Source organism: Crocodylus siamensis, chromosome 2 (assembly GCF_052110815.1).
Source record: "Crocodylus siamensis isolate JL-2025a chromosome 2, ASM5211081v1, whole genome shotgun sequence".
Classification (NCBI taxonomy): domain Eukaryota; kingdom Metazoa; phylum Chordata; order Crocodylia; family Crocodylidae; genus Crocodylus; species Crocodylus siamensis.
Window position 1 is genome coordinate 102,304,743 of NC_143396.1, and position 16,995 is coordinate 102,321,737.

Here is a 16,995-nt window from a genome sequence, read left to right on the forward strand (position 1 = left end):
TGATTACCTGAATCAGCAATATAAATTCACCTATTATCACTATAATACAATTCAAAACAGCCAGTTTTCTTTGAAAAGAATTCAAGATACAATGTGTCCTACTCTACCATGGATATTAACATATTTTCAGTGTCCAGTATATATTGTGAGCTGCAGTACAAAATTTTAAGACTACATCTTATGATGTATTTACACAGACTGCCTACATGTTAGCTTTAAAAAGTAAAAAATGTTCCAGAATTGTTAAAAATTACAGTATACACTTCAGGCAAAATCCAGCTCCACCCGCTATGCATTTCCAATTTAAATTTTGATCTGCTTAAAAACACAAAATAAGGTGATGGGCCCTAAGAAGGTGATTCAAAGGAATGAAGTTAGGCAGCTGGGCTCATCAGAATAGGGAGTCATCTAAAGCTAGGCAACATGAACAACTAAGCATATGAGTGTCTCTGAACTCCTGCCCCTCTCCAGAACTTGGCCCTCTAACTCAGAAGTGGCACATTAGGCAGCTCCATTCAGTCAACATTTAGATCTTGAGAGCCTCGTCTGAGGGTAGATGCCTAAAGATGGAAGAGGTAGTGCTCATACTTCTGCCCATGTGTATCTTAGTAGTTAGGGTACTTGACCAGGAAAGGCCTTCTTAGCAAAAAGGCATTCAAACCATAACTCTCATTTGCCAGAAGAGTTCTCTAGACCCCAAAATATAGACTGCTCTGGGTGGATGTATCCTCCACCACTCCTGCTGAAGACAAACTACCATGCAGGCAAGAGTAAAATAGCCATAGGGGCAAAAGGGGAACAAGCAGGAGGAAACCAATCTCAGTAAGTTACTGGATAGACCAGTAAGATATGCAAATGGGTGGGAATGGCTTCTACTTAGTGTTGATTCTTCTCTTCTATTGCTGTTCCTTTCTTTATGTGTATAAGACATAATATGTACAGACAATGCTGCAAGTTTACTAAAGATCAGAAGTCAAAATAGGATGAATAACCTATTTTAGTCTTGGGCATTTGGGTATTTCTCTATTTGGTATTATATCCTGGGATTATTTTGTTACGTTGATGCTTTGGAAGCAAAAAACTGACTTGTTTAAGATCCTGAACTTCTATTTGACTTTTCTATTATTTCTAATTTTTTCTCTCTACCCATACTGGAGCTTCCCTGGAACAACGTGTCTATTACTCAGTAAAGAAAAGCACTTTATTACTTGCTTAAAGTAAACAAAAGTACTGGAAACGTAAAGGGCTGGTAAAATGTTATATATACTCAGGACAGCTTATCTGAGATGCAACATCTTATTACAGTGACTTATACCTTTCCTTCCAATTTTACAGATACTAACTGATGACTCAAGCATCAGGGGAGTAACAGAATTGACCCAGGTCACTCAATGAAGCAATGTTTTCTGCTAGGATTGCAGTATTGGATAAAAGTTCTAGACACTTGCAAGTTTTGAATCAATTGTATTTTACAGGCAGAATGACTTTTTCTAAAACAAACTATTTCACAGAAAATGTAAATGTTTGCTGCCCCTTCTCCTGACACTAGTGTCCTGATCTGACATCAGCACTTCTCCACTGCTCCTGGCTTTGCAGATTGGCTTCCCAGCAAATCTATAGGGTGTGGGTAAATTTCAAGTGCTACTTGTTTTGTTTACTAATAAACCAGCAGTCCAGGGAAGCATTAGTAAAAAAAAACAGCAGCCAATACCCTTCTTTTAGGAATTTCTTCCAATACCAACATTTGGTTCCCAGGAAACAACTCTACCTTAAGAACCACAGATACCAAGGCTGAGAACACAGTCTTCTGGGGCTCCCCACAAACCCACTCCTAAATATCATGGCCTCTATGCACAACCTTGCATAATATAATTGCACATATTCTGATTGTCCCTATCATAAGCTATTTCTTGAAATCTTTGCCACAGTATTATCTGATGCTGCTTGACACAGGGACATAAACTAAGCATTCACAGCAGTTACTGAAAGACAAAAAACTAGACTTCCATAAATAATCAATATTAGAATTACATTCATTTACAAATCTCTGCATGTGAAAACATAAACTTTCAAGAACTCAGTCAAAGGTATAATTTGACCATTTCTCTAGCAAGCACTGTCTGTGGGGGAACGGTGATACTGCAGTCTGAAACAGATACTTGTTCTGATACAGGTAATTATTGGAATTTGTTTATTGGAATTTAAGGGTGGAAACACTTGGGAAGAAGTTTTCAACTTATATCACATACTTTTTTTTTAATGGAAGTATATCATATCAAGTAAAACTAAACAAGGAGAGGCAACTTCTTAGTTGAGTTCAATTCTCAGGGATAGGTGACCATTACAAATGCCACGTGTTTATTGGCATCCTTCATGGGAGGGAGAAAGTTATCTTAATTTATGATAAGTAATTTATGATAAGTTAGTACTTAGTAGTATATAGTACTTGAGAACCCCACAATCTTCCTTCCTTCCTTGTACTTTGTCACTGCCTGGTGACTTGCATGATACTGTATAAAGATGATCTTCCTCTAGGATTTACCCCACCTAATCCTCCTAGTGTCACTTTGCAGTAGGCTTCCAGGGAAAACAGTCTTCAGAAATTTTCCCCTTACCTTCCTTGCTGCTCAAATTCCCAGCAAATAGGCAGATGATGAAGCCAGTCAGTGTGCCTAAAGTGATTCTCCTGGCTGTATACAATATCTTCTCTGTATGTTTTGCTACAATTGGTTTTACTTACTATATTTTCGTCTGCCCCTAGTTTATAAAACATTCACCCTTTTTTCCTGTGAACTTCCAAAACACACATCCTACAACCCTATTCTGTTTACAAGATAGCTAAGCCAATGCAGCAGCTTGCCCACACATTTGCGTCTCAACTCAGGACAGTCTCTAGATCTCACCTTGATCTATATGGGAACCTTAGGTCACTTCAAGTAACCAATGAGGTGCCCACAGGAAGCCCACAGTAGAAAATGCTAGACACAGAAGTGCGTGTCAACTCCTGCCCTTCAGGAATCTGATCTGAGGCTGCACATTATGGGCCTCTATTATCTTGTGATCCAAATCTCCCAGAAGAAAGGCACTTAGGAGGGAAAGAAGGACCTTCTTATCTTTTAAACAATACTCTATCTTTTGCTTAGGGCAATGGTGCTCAACCTTTTTTGCCCTACAGACTGGATAGCTGGTGCCTAGTCCATCTATGAGCCATATCCAGCTGGTGGGTCCTACCTGGTTGTGCAGGGGCAAGGGGGCATGGGTGGGGGGGGTCATAATCCTACCCCAGTCTTATGGATAGAGAGAAGGGGGCTGGCCCAGCACTGATCCAGCTGTGCAGAGCTGGGGGATTTGGCAGCAGCAGAGGGGTGGCAGTAATAATTGCTACCACTCCCCAACTGCCAAATTTCCCAACTGGTAGGGAGCTCTGCGGACCAGATGCTATGGCTCTTTGGGCTGGATTTGGATGAGCACCCCTGGCTTAGGGCATCTGTACAGTAACTCGGATATTTGGGTTCTGAGCCCTGTCTAGCAGAGGTTATATATATCTTATTTCCCAAGAAAAATACCAGGTTATGGGCCAGTCAGGGCTGCAGGTATCTTCCATCCTTCTTTCCATTAGCTGACTGAAAATGAATGCAAAGTCACTGAAGCCAAATGGAAATCAGGCAAGAAAGGCCAACCTCTATCGTCAACTTCTTTGTGAGAGAAGGAAACTTCTGGGTTTCTGTTTCCTATTAACAATGTTATTTATGTATCATGAATTAAATAGTTATTAGTTAAAATGTAAGTGCCTTAGTCATTAGACTACAAGTCAAAAGATAGCTTCTCTTCAACTCCATTCCTGCATTTGGTTTCTAAGGCCATGTGTATACAATAAGCATATTAACCTTGGAGTGGTGCTCTTAAGCTCACTGGGCTGTCTTATGCTGCCTACTAAACCAGAAGTAATGTGACCTGGCCTGCATAGGCTTCTGGGCAGGGTGTTTAGCACATCTCAGTTTCAATAAGCCAGGATATAGCTGAACTACTTCTTGTATAGGAGGCAGCTTATCTAGAGCAGCATGGAATACTTGAAGATGCTGCTCCTGGACTCAGTCAATTTATTATGCAAATATGCCTTAGGCACTTAAGACTAAGATAAAAGTATGTTAATGACTTCTCAATAGATTAATTAGGATCATATTTAGACACCTACATACCTTAAAGATTCCTGTATGACACAGACATACCCAAATACTAGATGGCTATATTTGTATTGTTCTATTTTGACTTATGCAATAAAGCTGTCTCAGGTGATTAAAAGTCCCCTTATTGTACCATCCCAAGTATGTCACAATCTTGTAAAATGTATTCTTCTCACAATATACTGGTGAAGTAGTCTGTTTTCCATTAAGCCCATTCTACAGATGGGGAGCTAAGGCACAGGAAACTAAGGACGGAGGCCTAGATCCATATTGTCTCTATATAGACATTTGTGTAGGACCTAGGTAGGATTTAGGCACTTAGGGTGCCTATAAACATGCTCCTTGACATCCTAATGAGAATGCATTGCACAGACTTGATTAATCGATGCTGCTCCATGTTCTAATTGGAATGCTCCAGTGTTGCTGCAGTGTCATGTATGTTAAGCCCCTGCGCATTTTGAAATGGCTGCAGGGCACTTTATCTAAACTTTATCAAATGAGGTTAGATAAAGTGTCCTGTGGCCATTTTTATGTGGGGGCTTAATACATGCAACATTGGCATTTTAATTAAAGTAGTTGCCTGGGAACCACTCTGATTAAAAGTGCCCCCCCCCAAGCACATGTATAGGCAGCCCTAAGTTCCAAAGAGAGACTGAGACTGGCCCACCACACAACCTACAAAAGTCAGTGAGTGCCAAAGTTCAGGTGACAACTCTGTTTTGAACTGTAAAAATGTTTTGGTGCCTAGACTTTGGCTTTGGTACATGCTCCAAACTGATCCTGTCTATCACCTAACTCCCACTGAGATCCAGATTGATATCCAGGAGACACCTAAATCTCTAGAATGAACCAATTTTGGGGGCACACTTTGAGAATTCCTCAATCACAGCAACAGCACTGAGTTTAACTTGAGGAATAACAGTGATACTATGCAATTTTTTATAATAGCTTAGTGGATGGTGGTGATCCCTCATGGTTGAGGATGATCACTCCTACAGGTCCAGTAAAGAGTTGTAAATGAGCCTGTTGATGGCTAAGAAAGCCAATCCTACAGCTGTAGACTGTCTGGCAAAAGCCACAGGTGATAATTAGAGGGAGGGTTGGTAGCTAAGTAGTGAAAGTGTGTATGCAGGCAGTGGGAGGATGATGGGGATTCAAACCTACATCTCCCATGCCCCTAGAATTTATCCTATCAGGCTATAGAATAACTTGGATGGACCCAGGCCACTGGTACTGAGCCACTGTGCAGGCATGAATAAAAAGTCATGTGCCAGAGGAAGAACAAACAGGAAGGAACAGAGCTTGTTAGCCTAGTGATGAGAGTACTTTCTTGGGAGGGGATGATCCTGGACCCTTGTTCCCAGGATCTTTTATGTTATTTATTAATTAAAAACCAGAAATACTGGAAGTAAAATGAGATCTCAAATCTCTGCCATCCAGAGGAGTATCCTAACCACTAATTGCCTAGGCACATTCTTGCTTGCTCTCTTTCTGAAACCCTCACTCTGCTGCACAATAGCTCAGCTTGTCTCTGATGAAGAAGGCAACTAAGGACTGTTCTTTCACATCTCAAGCAAACACACTGATATCTCCTGTGTGCGGTTTTTAGCACTGCAGATCCCTGTCTTTCCTAGCACTTAGATTTTGTGATATGATCATTTCTTTCGAAAACAACAAAATCAGTAAGACTTAAGGAGAGAAATAATCTTCAGTTTGAATTCAAAGAACATATGCCTGAAGACATTTTGATTTGTCCTAATTCATGTTCAGAGAAATCTCATTTGAGGAACAAGGATGAGTACTCTAATTTAAGCTTATTACAAAGCTTAGTAGCCCTAAGCACTGTACCAGACTTCCTGAAATTTGAACAGTATGTGTTGTGAGCTTCTGGTTTGAGCCTAGCTATGATAATGGAGATTTAAAAAAACAGCTGGCAATGGGTCATCATTAATTTTTAAAATGCCTCTTCTCCACCACCCACTTCTTACCGTTTACCTCATCAGCCTCCCAGATGCAGCACTGGTACTACATCTCTCTTTTTCTGCTGACATTTTCCCATTATATGTTATTCATGCTCACTGTTTATTGGAAAACAAAGTGTGGTACCCTGTATGCAATATGTTGAAACAAGACGCAGATTTAATCATGTCCTTTGCAGAGCAACTATACTGAAGAAAAGATGGTGGCAGGAATGAGGAGAGGTAATGATTCCTAAGGTGACAATATATTTTATCAGTTGCTTTTTTGTAGGTTTTTTCAAAGAGTGAAATAAAATGTATCTGTTCTATGTAGATCTATCATCAATTCCAGCTGAGTGTTCCTACATGATAGAAAAGCATTTGCCTCTCAAAATAATTTCCAGGTAGAATTCTATTCTTCTGTGTGGGGAAAAATAAATTAGGTTCTGTCAGTACTCTAGCAGCATCCCAGGTTTTATGAAGATGATTAGTGTACTAGATTTAAAAAAATGCCACATGCACATTGCTGGGTTATTAGTGATAGTTGTGTCAGCAGCAGCATTGCTGCAGTCAATGGTGCTTCATTTCTCTCCACAAAATTGGACAAAAAAGATTGCACAGCATTTTCCTCTGTAATTCTTCTAAATGTGCAGGTGTGAGCATCCTGTTATTCTGCAAAATATGCTCGACTCAAAACACAGCTTCATCTACTGAACAGTATGGGGCAGAAACTCAGCTGGTAAGAACTGTCATGTCTCCACTGACTTCAATGAAGCTATGCCAATTTACACCTGCTGGGCACCTGCCATCTCCCCTCTGTTTTGTTTTGTTTTGTTTTTTTTGCTTTCCTCTCTCTATATTTTTGCTTTACACAGCATCTCTGACAAGTATCAAGGCACTGAAATGACCTGCCACATAGCCTGTTTTTTTCCATTCACTAATATAAAATGTCAAGTCCTACTACTTTTAAAACTTCTTTTTCTCCATAATGTCTCATGTACCACCTGGAACATATTAATGACATTTCAGAAATATCTCCCTGTCTAGCTGTAGTGGGAATCATTCAAGAGTCTGACACTGCATAACCTTCCCATGCAGTACTTCTAGTTAAATATACACCATGTCAAGAGCAATTGGAATTCTCTAGGCTCAAGCAATGAGTTCCTGTGATTTGGAGAAACAAAACTATCAAAGTGAATCTCCAGTTCTTTCTCAATGTTATCCTTTTTTTTTTTCTGGCAAAGAATGCTGGAAATCCATATTAATATAAACTAGTAATTAAGAGGATCATGTTCTTTGACTCTTCTGTAACAGATATTTGAAGGAAGGAGATCTAAAAACCCCTACTACTATCTAATTTGGAAGCAATTCTTAGATAAACAAGTCAAAATCATTTTTACTAGCCTTCTCTTCCTTCTTCCCTCCCCCTTAAAAAAATTCTGTCTTCCTCTGTGCATGTGTGTCTGATAAGTGTCAAAGGAACACAGTACATTTTAGTGGATGAGAGAATGGCAAAGCATTTTTAGGTGAAACAATGTGAATGCTTGTTGTGCATGATCTGAAGCTGGTAAGCTGTGTATTTGCAATAATTAGGAATAAACCTACATTTCTTTTTCATTGCCTGGACTAAGTTTAGACATGCCTTGCTTACATATGCTTTCTTATATCCTTCACTAACTATTTCAGGGCCGACTAAGTATATGTCCAAAAGACAGGGACTTGTGAGAGTTCTGCTTTACTTTAACTCTGCTGTCAGAAGAATTTCAGTGTTCCTTCCCCTGGATACATATGGCAATCTTGTTCTTGGAAATTACATTGAAGAATTCATTGACCATATCTGTAAGGATCAATGGGCTTCTCTTTGGCTGACTGATCATCACTCAGCCAAAGAACTGTGTTAAAGGGACTGGCACCTAAATTTATTAAGCTGTTTCAGATAATCTGATACAGGAATTGCAGGAGCTATTGGATGCGTCTACACAAGATGCTTACTGTGCAGTAGATTAGTCTACTGCACAATAAATCATCACCATCTACATGTGCTCACATTTACTGCACAGTAAATTAGTCTACTGCATAATTAGTTACTACCTATAAATACAGGTAGTAAAGTAACTGTGCAGTAGATACAGAGGTGGCAGGCAGGCATGCAACATGCCACCTTACACTTGTTTTAGCCTGCAGCAGCCCCAAAGACTTGGGAGAGCAGAGGTGGGGGGAGGCATTTTCCCAGATGTTTTGAATTTCCTTATGGTCAGACTATATATACACCTCAGTTGCTTCCTGTTACTTTGGATAGTCTCACATTCCTTCTCAATTTAAATGCCATTGCTATCCTATAAGCCTTGTCCTCTCTTACTTTTACTTATTCTAATATTCTAACACTAAGCATACTTCATTAATACAATTCATACATCTATAACAATGAAAAATAACCACTGTTCAAACCTTTCTAATCAGTCTGTATGAAAATATGCACCCCAGTGAGTTTGGGTTTCAGGGCTGTCTTAACCAATACTGAAGGGAAATTCTGAAAGGGTTCAGATTTTGTTCAAAGGAACAGGTTACTCCTCCCAACAGAATACAATCCTTTGCCATTAAAAGAAAAAAAGAACTTGCTGATATCCATGCACATTTTGAAACAAATTTGTTTTGGTCTTGTTCATGCCTGTTCCCCCTTCCTGCATTTTGTTTTCACTTTTGAATGACCATTTAGGATTTTGCTATACCTTACACTGTGAGCCGCAGAAATATTGATTAGTTTAGTGCTAGCTTGCAGCTTGAAGCAGTCACATCTTAAGGCTAAAAACATTCTCTGTTTCCTACCTGCACAGCTGAGACTTGCCAGTAGTGGCCTGGTGAGCAGGGCTGGTGATCCAGGACAGGTTCTTATCCCTGCTTTATGGGCAGGGATGTGAGCGATGGGTTGGGAGGAGGGGGAAGAGCATGCAACTGTTAATGTTACTTGCCTCTCCTGGAGCTCAGCATGGGCACTGGCAGCATGCTGGTGGCTTGCTGCAAAGAGACAGCACCTTCCCTTTTTCTTCCTCCTGCCCTGCCACTGCTGCTGTTGCTGGGGCTGCTAAATGTTCCCATGACATGGTGCTACAGGAGGAAACCAGCAGGGCAGTGCAGTGTGGTGTACGGGTCCCAGGTCAGGCAGTGATAGAGCCATCATCGACCTGAGGCAGCAGAGCCAGTGCCAGAACCCCTCTCATAGTTTCATAGTTTCTAGGGTCGGAAGGGACCTGAGCAGATCATCTAGTCCGACCCCCTGCCATGGCAGGAAAGAATACTGGGGTCAAACGACCCCAGCAAGATGTTCATCTAACCTCCTCTTAACCCCCAGGGTAGGAGCCTGCACCACTTCTCTTGGAAGTTGGTTCCAGACCCTAGCCGCCCTGACCATTAAGTAGTGCTTCCTGATATCTAACCTAAAACTACCCTCTGCCAGCTTATGACTGTTATTCCTGGTCACTCCTGGCGGTGCTCAGGGGAACAGTGACTCCCCCAATGCCTGCTGATCCCCCCTGACTAGTTTATAACAGGCCACAAGATCCCCCCTCAGCCTTCTCTTGTGGAGGCTGAACAGGTTCATGGACCCTCTCCATGCAGTCGACATCCCTCTTGAAGTGTGGTGCCCAGAACTGGATGCAATACTCCAGCTGCGGCCTGACCAGTGCCGCATAGAGGGGGAGGATCACCTCCTTGGATCTGCTTGAGATGCATCTGTGGATGCATGCCAAGGTGCAGTTGGCCTTCCTAACTGCCTCCCCACACTGCTGGCCCATGTTCATCTTGGAGTCAATGATGAATCCAAGATCCTTTTCCACCTCCATGCTGACAAGAGGGGAGTTCCCTAACCTGTAGGTATGGTGCCGGTTGTTCCTCCCGAGGTGCATCACCTTGCACTTGTCTGTGTTGAAACCCATCCTATTCTCATCTGCCCAACCTTGTAACCTCTCTAGGTCTGATTGTAGCCTGTTGCATCCTTCCAGTGTGCCCACGTCCCCCCACATCTCAGTGTCATCAGCAAATTTGCACAGGGTGCTTTTTACCCCCTCGTCCAAATCACTGATGAAGATGTTGAACAGCGCGGGCCTGAGGACCGAGCCCTGCGGAACCCCACTGCCCGCGTCCTTCCAGGTTGAGAAGGACCCATCCACTACCACCCTCTGGGTGAAGCCCACCAGCCAGTTGGCGACCCATTTGACTGTGTGGGTGTCTATACCACAGCCCCCCAGTTTCTTAATGATAACGGGGTGAGAGACAGTGTCAAAAGCCTTCCGGAAGTCCAGGAAGACTATATCGACTGCTACCCCTGCATCTAATGATCTGGTGATCTGATCGTAAGAGGCCACCAGGTTGGTCTGACAGGATCTGCCACTGATGAACCCGTGTTGGTTGCCCCTAAGCATGCAGCCCCTGTTGGCCCCTCCTGGATGTGTGCCAGCATAATTTTCTTGAACAGCTTGCCTAGGATCGAGGTAAGACTAACCGGCCTAGGTTCCCGGGTCCTCCTTCCTGCCTTTTCTGAAGATGGAAACCACATTGGCCCTCTTCCAGTCCTCCGGTACCTCACCAGAGCACCACAAGTGCTCGTAAAGCTGTGCCGGGGACTTGCAATGACCTCAGCCAGTTCCTTTAGAACTCTAGGTTGGAGATCATCCAGGCCGGCTGACTTGAATACGTCCAACCCCTCCAGAAGCTCCCGAACTAAATCCTCGCTAACCCGTGGCCCAGGTGTGCCTCCCCCGGGGCCCGAGCGGGGTCCAGCAGGGAGGTGGCTGTTCTGGTGCCTACTTAGGAAGATGGAGGCAAAGAAATCATTAAACATGTTAGCTTTGCCGTCTGGTGTGACGACCAAATTTCCCAACGTGTTATGCAAGGGCCCCACATTACCCGGGACCTTCATTTTACCCCCTATGTATTTAAAAAAGGACTTCTTATTGCCCTTAATTTGGGAAGCTAGCCCAGTTCCATCTCTGCCTTGGCCTTCCTAACTACCCCCCTACATCCCTGAGCAACTACAGAATAGCCCTCCCTGGTGATGACCCCTTCTTTCCATTGGGTGTAAGCCTCCTTTTTAGCAAGGAGACATTCCTGAATGCCTTTGAGCCATGGAGGCTTGCGCGCTCTCCTGCTCCCTTTGATCCTTGTTGGGATTACCTTCCTTTGGGCTTGGAGGATAGTCTCCTTAAGGAGGGACCACTGTCCTTGGACACCTGGCTCCCCTCCCCTCTGGGACCTCAGCGCTTCTCCAACTATCCTCCTTAGCTCCTTGAAGTCTGCCCTCCTAAAATCTAGGGCCGCTGCCTTACTGCATGCCTTTGCCACCTTGCGCTGGATGGTGAATTCCAGCAGGTGATGACCACTGTCGCCCAGGTGGTCAAGCACCCGTAGCCCCCTCACCAGGTCATCACCTGTGGCCAGCACTAGGTCCAACAAGGCATCTCCCCTGGTGGGGCTGTGCACCTCCTGGGTTAGATGGAGGTCCTGCACTCTGGCCAAGAACCTACCTGAGCGTTCAGACTTGGCTGAGTGCTCTTCCCAGCAGATGTCTGGGAAGTTCAGGTCCCCCATGACTACCACATCCTTAGCCTTCACTACCTCTGTGAGCTGACCCAAGAATTCCTGGTCAAGCTCTTCTCCCTGGTTGGGAGGTCTGTAGTAGACTCCCACCGTTAAGTCTCTTTCCCCTCGACTGCCTTGTACTCTAACACAAAGCACTTCAGAGTGCCCCTCCCATGACTCCTTGCTAATTGACGAGGATGTGTATTCCTTCTTAATATAGTGCCACACCCCCACCTCTCTTTCCTATCCTGTCCCTCCTGTACAGCCTGTAGCCCTTGACATTCACCGCCCAATCATGCATTGCATCCCACCACATTTCCATAATCCCCACTATGTCCAGGCTGGTGTCAGCCAGCAGGAGGGTGAGTTCCTCCTGCTTGTTACCCATACTACGACTGTTTGTGTAGAGGCATTTGAGGCCTCCTGTGGATGTGTGTACTGACCCCCAAGTCCCAGCGTTACCCTGGCCCCTATCTCTTACCTGTTTATTCGCTTTGCTCGTTGGGCTGGGCTGGGCTGTAGTTGTGGGTGCTGTTTGGTCTGGCAGTCTGATGTTTCCTCCACCCTCATCTTCCCCTTCCCCTGATGAGCCTAGTTTAAAGCCCACCGGAGGAGGTCCACCAACCTAGAAGAGAACACACGCTTACCTTTAGGGGAAAGGTGGAGCCCATCCCATCCCAGCATGTCTTTCATTGTGATGTGCCGGTCATGGCTGAGGAAGCCAAAGCCCTCCTCGAAGCACCATTCCTGCAGCCGCCAGTTGGTCTCCACCACTCACAGTGCCATCCACATCCCTCTTGCTGCCCCAGGTAGCTTACTCTTTCTATTGTGCTGGGCCACGTTCTGTGCACCCTGTAGCAGAATCCTGGAGCACTGCTCCGGCTTTCCATTCCTTACCTCACCCCTCATTCCCCATCAATCCTGACCCACCATAAGCTGTTGCCATCTTCATCTGCACATAGAAACACCATATGAAGGAGGGGCCACTGCATCCAGGGATACTGAAGGACTTCAATTGGGTCAGCACAGATGTGGGGAGTGGCCACACTGGGAACAGGAGCAAGGCAGAGATAATCCTGCCCTGGAGTGGCATAACTCTGAGCTGCATAGAAAGTGCTTTAAGCCACTTAAAGGTATTTACATGCAGCCAATCCAGGGGGTCTTTTGTACACATGCTTGCGCTGCACTGCCGGGAACTTTTAAAAGTTCCTGGTGCTGTGGCACATGTAGTTGTATAAGCGGCAACATGCACATCAGCACTGGAAAAATGGCAGCAGCATGCTTTTGAACTAAAACATATTGGAGGTGTTTTAATTCAAAAGCACACTGCCACCATTATCTGCATGCTGACACGCATTTCACCACTTACACAACTGCATACGGCATAGTGCAGCGCGTGTCAGCTTGTGTGCAGACTCATTTAATTGAGTCTGCTCCAACCCACCGGATCTCCAGTACATTGTGGGACAAAAAGGAATGTGTATAAATGCCTGAGTTTAAGAACTCTAGGAGCTACCTAAAATTGTCATAAAACAAAGACCTTACAAAGTTTTACTCACTCAAATATTCACAGAATGTAAGTTTTCAGACTATATGCTAGGATATTTACCGCCCCCACCATATCAAGCATGTTACATGAGATGTGACACAGTCTAACAGCCCTCCAAAACGCTCATGCACAGAAAAAAAATTAAGTAACCCAGGCAAGAAAATGACAGCATCTATTATAAGTAAGACTGCACACTGTCACACAGTTATTTTGTGAGAATGTAATCAGAGAAAAGTAAATTTAAATTCCACACAGCCTGTTTTCTTTTTCTAGGAACAACTCATTTGGCGAGACCTGTATGGCAGAGTTTCAAAGGCCAAGTTGCTTCTTTAAACCTTCCTGAGATTATACATTTCTCAGCCAGTTAGGAAACAGAAATAAATTCCAAGTAATTTAAATGACCAATAGACTCTAAAATATATAGTTCTGATACTAAATATTGACCAGTGAACACTTTTTAATAAATATATAGATTAAAAAACACTTACAACTTCCTCAAATACATTTCCTTGAATGTGGTTAGTGATTTAATTGTAAAGAGCATGTAAAAATTTCATTAACAATATTTTCTTGCATTTGCTGAGATTTCCTATATAGCTACATTTTCATGGAACACTGTTAGCTGTTCCCAAGCATAACACACCTGCAAGATGTGGATTTTGGTGGTCCAAATCATCATGTAAATTGTCTTTAGCCACATTGTGTACAGCATGCATAGAACTTTTCAACTGTGTACACCCTGGTTTTAATCTATCGAGATACAAAATTCACTTTATAAATAGCAATGTTAATGAGAATGCCTTTTAATTAATTTGCCAAGATCCTCAGGTTTATTCTACTCTTTCTTCCTTTTGTTTGTCAGCTAAAGTTATGAGGAATAACTCCCTTCCTGCTCTGCTTAATATCAAAGCTGCTGTGGGGGAAAAAAGATGTTTATAACATTAACCACATTCTGTCACTGGAAGATGGCAATTAACACTGGCTCTGGAGTCAGAAAACTTCAAAATGTCTTTCATTATAACCTGTCTGGGTGGCAAAGAGGAAATGAAATGGAGTTTTCTATTCTTGTCACATCAAGCTGCAGGATTTACCAGAACTGGACCTTGTTCCAGTTAGACGAAGTAAGATTATACCAAAAGCTGCTGATCTGTTTTCAGAAAAACTGTTACAATCCTTGAGAGAAATAGCTTGGAGTAATAGAATTTTAACAGAAATGAATCTGTTACTAGCCAAGAAAAAATTGCTACAGCTACACAGACCTGAGGTGCCATACTTGCAATTTCGACCGTGTTATATCAAATTATGACTAAGAAGAGGGAAAATATGTATTGGAAAAAAGTTCCTTTAATCCAAAACTTAAACCCCCTGTGATTTGCCCCATTTCTGTCTTTTGCTGATAGTTCCCATCAAGCAGTTATTAGACCAGGCAATGAACCTCTCTTTCAAGTCACTTCACACTAAGGCCTCACTCTAGCTCAGCTAATCCAAGCAATGAGAAGGAAGTTAGTTATTTCATGCTATTCTGCTACACTTTGCAGAAAGCATTTTGCCCTCCATGACCAAACCTGGAGATTGAGGCATTGTGGAGAATACAAAAGGACCCAAGCCATGTACCTGAATGGGATCTTCATTCCAAATATTATCAGTTAATGTTAAGGTTGCTTGGTTCTTGACCTTAATACACTTTGTCTGTTTGGATTCACAGATTACTTCTGTCCAAAACTTTGTTATAAAAAAATATAGTTCTACGCTAGAAAGCATGACACGGATCCCTTCCCCTAAGCCCCATTTTTTTTGCTAATTTTGAAAATATGTGGCTTCCAGTAGAATATATCTGTACACACACACAGACGTGCACACAGATGCACATGCACATGCAAATACATTGGTCTCATTGTGATCAATTGAGATTTTAAGTATTAGATAAGAATACTTCTACACCAAATTTTCAAAAGGATTTCACTGTTCGCAAACTCATAAGCTACAGTGACAATGTATGAGAAAGCATAAGGTGGGTCAATAGATTGTCTTGTAGTGATCTAGAAAGGTCTCTTTAAAATAAACTAATTTTTTTCAAACCCACACTTTTGTATACACCATGAATTGTAGGTCATTCTGGTCACCAGAGTAGAGGGGAAAGCAAATTGTACTTTGCATGCTCTGGAAAAGAGATTCCCTCAAATGTTCTAGTTTCCTGGCCCATAGAGTAATAAAATAGGCTTGCACCCAAGAAATCGTAAATCCAGCAAAAGTCAGGTGTGGCTAAGGAGCAAAACAAGACATGGCTACAAGCTAAATCACAGGTGAGTTCACTATGATGAGTATAGAAATTCTAAAGTCAGTGGCTTGTGGCAAAGGTGTAGCAAGTACATCTAGCACCCGGGATGCGGGTTGGGAAGACAATGAGAGGGATGGAAATCTTATTGAAGGTGGCTGCTATGGCTTCCAGTGCTGCTGTTGTAGCAGTTTTGGATCAGACAATGGCAACCCCGATGCCCCATTTATTCCTCCACCCCAGATATGCTATTAGGCACCAGGCTGCACCTGATGTGGCAAAAATTCTTTGGGGGTCACCATTCTGCTCCCCACCCCAGATCTACCCATTTCCTGTGGCTGGTAGGCACAAGACTTCCAGGGATCACTCTGGTGCCCCCAAATAGTCAATGCTTAGGGCTGGGCCCCATTTTCTCTCTTCCCTTCCTTCCACACTCTCCCCCTCCCCCAAACCAGTTATGCAACTGCTCTGTGGGTCACAGGTACAGAAAGGAGTGCATGCTGATTAAAAAAAAGACATGCGTAAAGTGCCAGAAGCTGAATTAGAAATATGGCCCAGTACTGTGCATTCAGGAACTCACATCCATACAAACTGGATAGGAATTCAACTACTGACACAACAAAATAGACTTACAGAAGTGAAGACCAGCCAGGATGGGCAGCACATTGTAACACAGTTTCAGAGGCTGCATATGACAAGAGCAGCACAACAGCACAAATCAAGGGACAAGTCACAGCTGAGCAAGCTTTTGCCACATCTATGTAAAGAAGCACTGGTGGAGGGCACAGTATGAAACCAGGTCATGGTCATCACATGACAGGAGAGGGAATTTAATCCCACTATTCATGTGACAGAGATCATAAATCACATAGAGCTCTGACATACTTACACCCTATAGTCAAACAATGTCATATTGTCCAGGTTTCCCAATATATGCATCACACACGTGGTCTTGGTAGCCTCTGTTTAGGAGAGCCCCTGGACGAGATCTATAAAGATGTTACAGATTAAGACTGAAATAAATTGAGAAAGCAACTAGTTGCACTAGGTCAAATTCTGATTTAATTTGGGCTGCATAATTGAGAGTAGCTCCACTGAAATAAAACTAAATTACTACACACTTATTCCAGTCTCACTGAGATGGATTATGCTCACATTGTAGAACTATTTAATAGTCTTTGTTCAAGAGAAGCCAAGACAGCAGGGGGGTTTCAATTTTAGGACAGAAATTTACTAAAAAAATGGCAGAGCTCTGTCGAAATCTATACATATCTTTCAGATAGAAAGATCTTAAAATAAAAGATATATATAGCTAAATAAAACGTCAAACCTCTTGGTTTTAAAGATATGTATAAAGTGTGCTAGAACAGTACCCCCCCTCACACACATATATATCAATATCTATCTTGGCATTTTACACATGGACTGACTATAGCTTGACCTTAGAGTGACTAT

At 42.8% G+C, this 16,995-nt stretch overlaps 1 long non-coding RNA gene across 1 annotated transcript in view; it reads right to left on the reverse strand.

Moving 5' to 3' along the window:
* Positions 1 to 16,531, reverse strand: part of LOC149870583 (uncharacterized) — a 38,927-nt gene extending 22,396 nt beyond the window's left edge. The window contains exons 1-2 of the long non-coding RNA XR_016440463.1: positions 16,430 to 16,531; positions 12,198 to 12,341 (exon numbers count right to left, since the gene is read on the reverse strand). This is a non-coding gene — a long non-coding RNA (uncharacterized LOC149870583). The remainder of the gene's footprint in view (positions 1 to 12,197; positions 12,342 to 16,429) is intronic.
* Between the last annotated feature and the right edge of the window lie 464 nt (positions 16,532 to 16,995).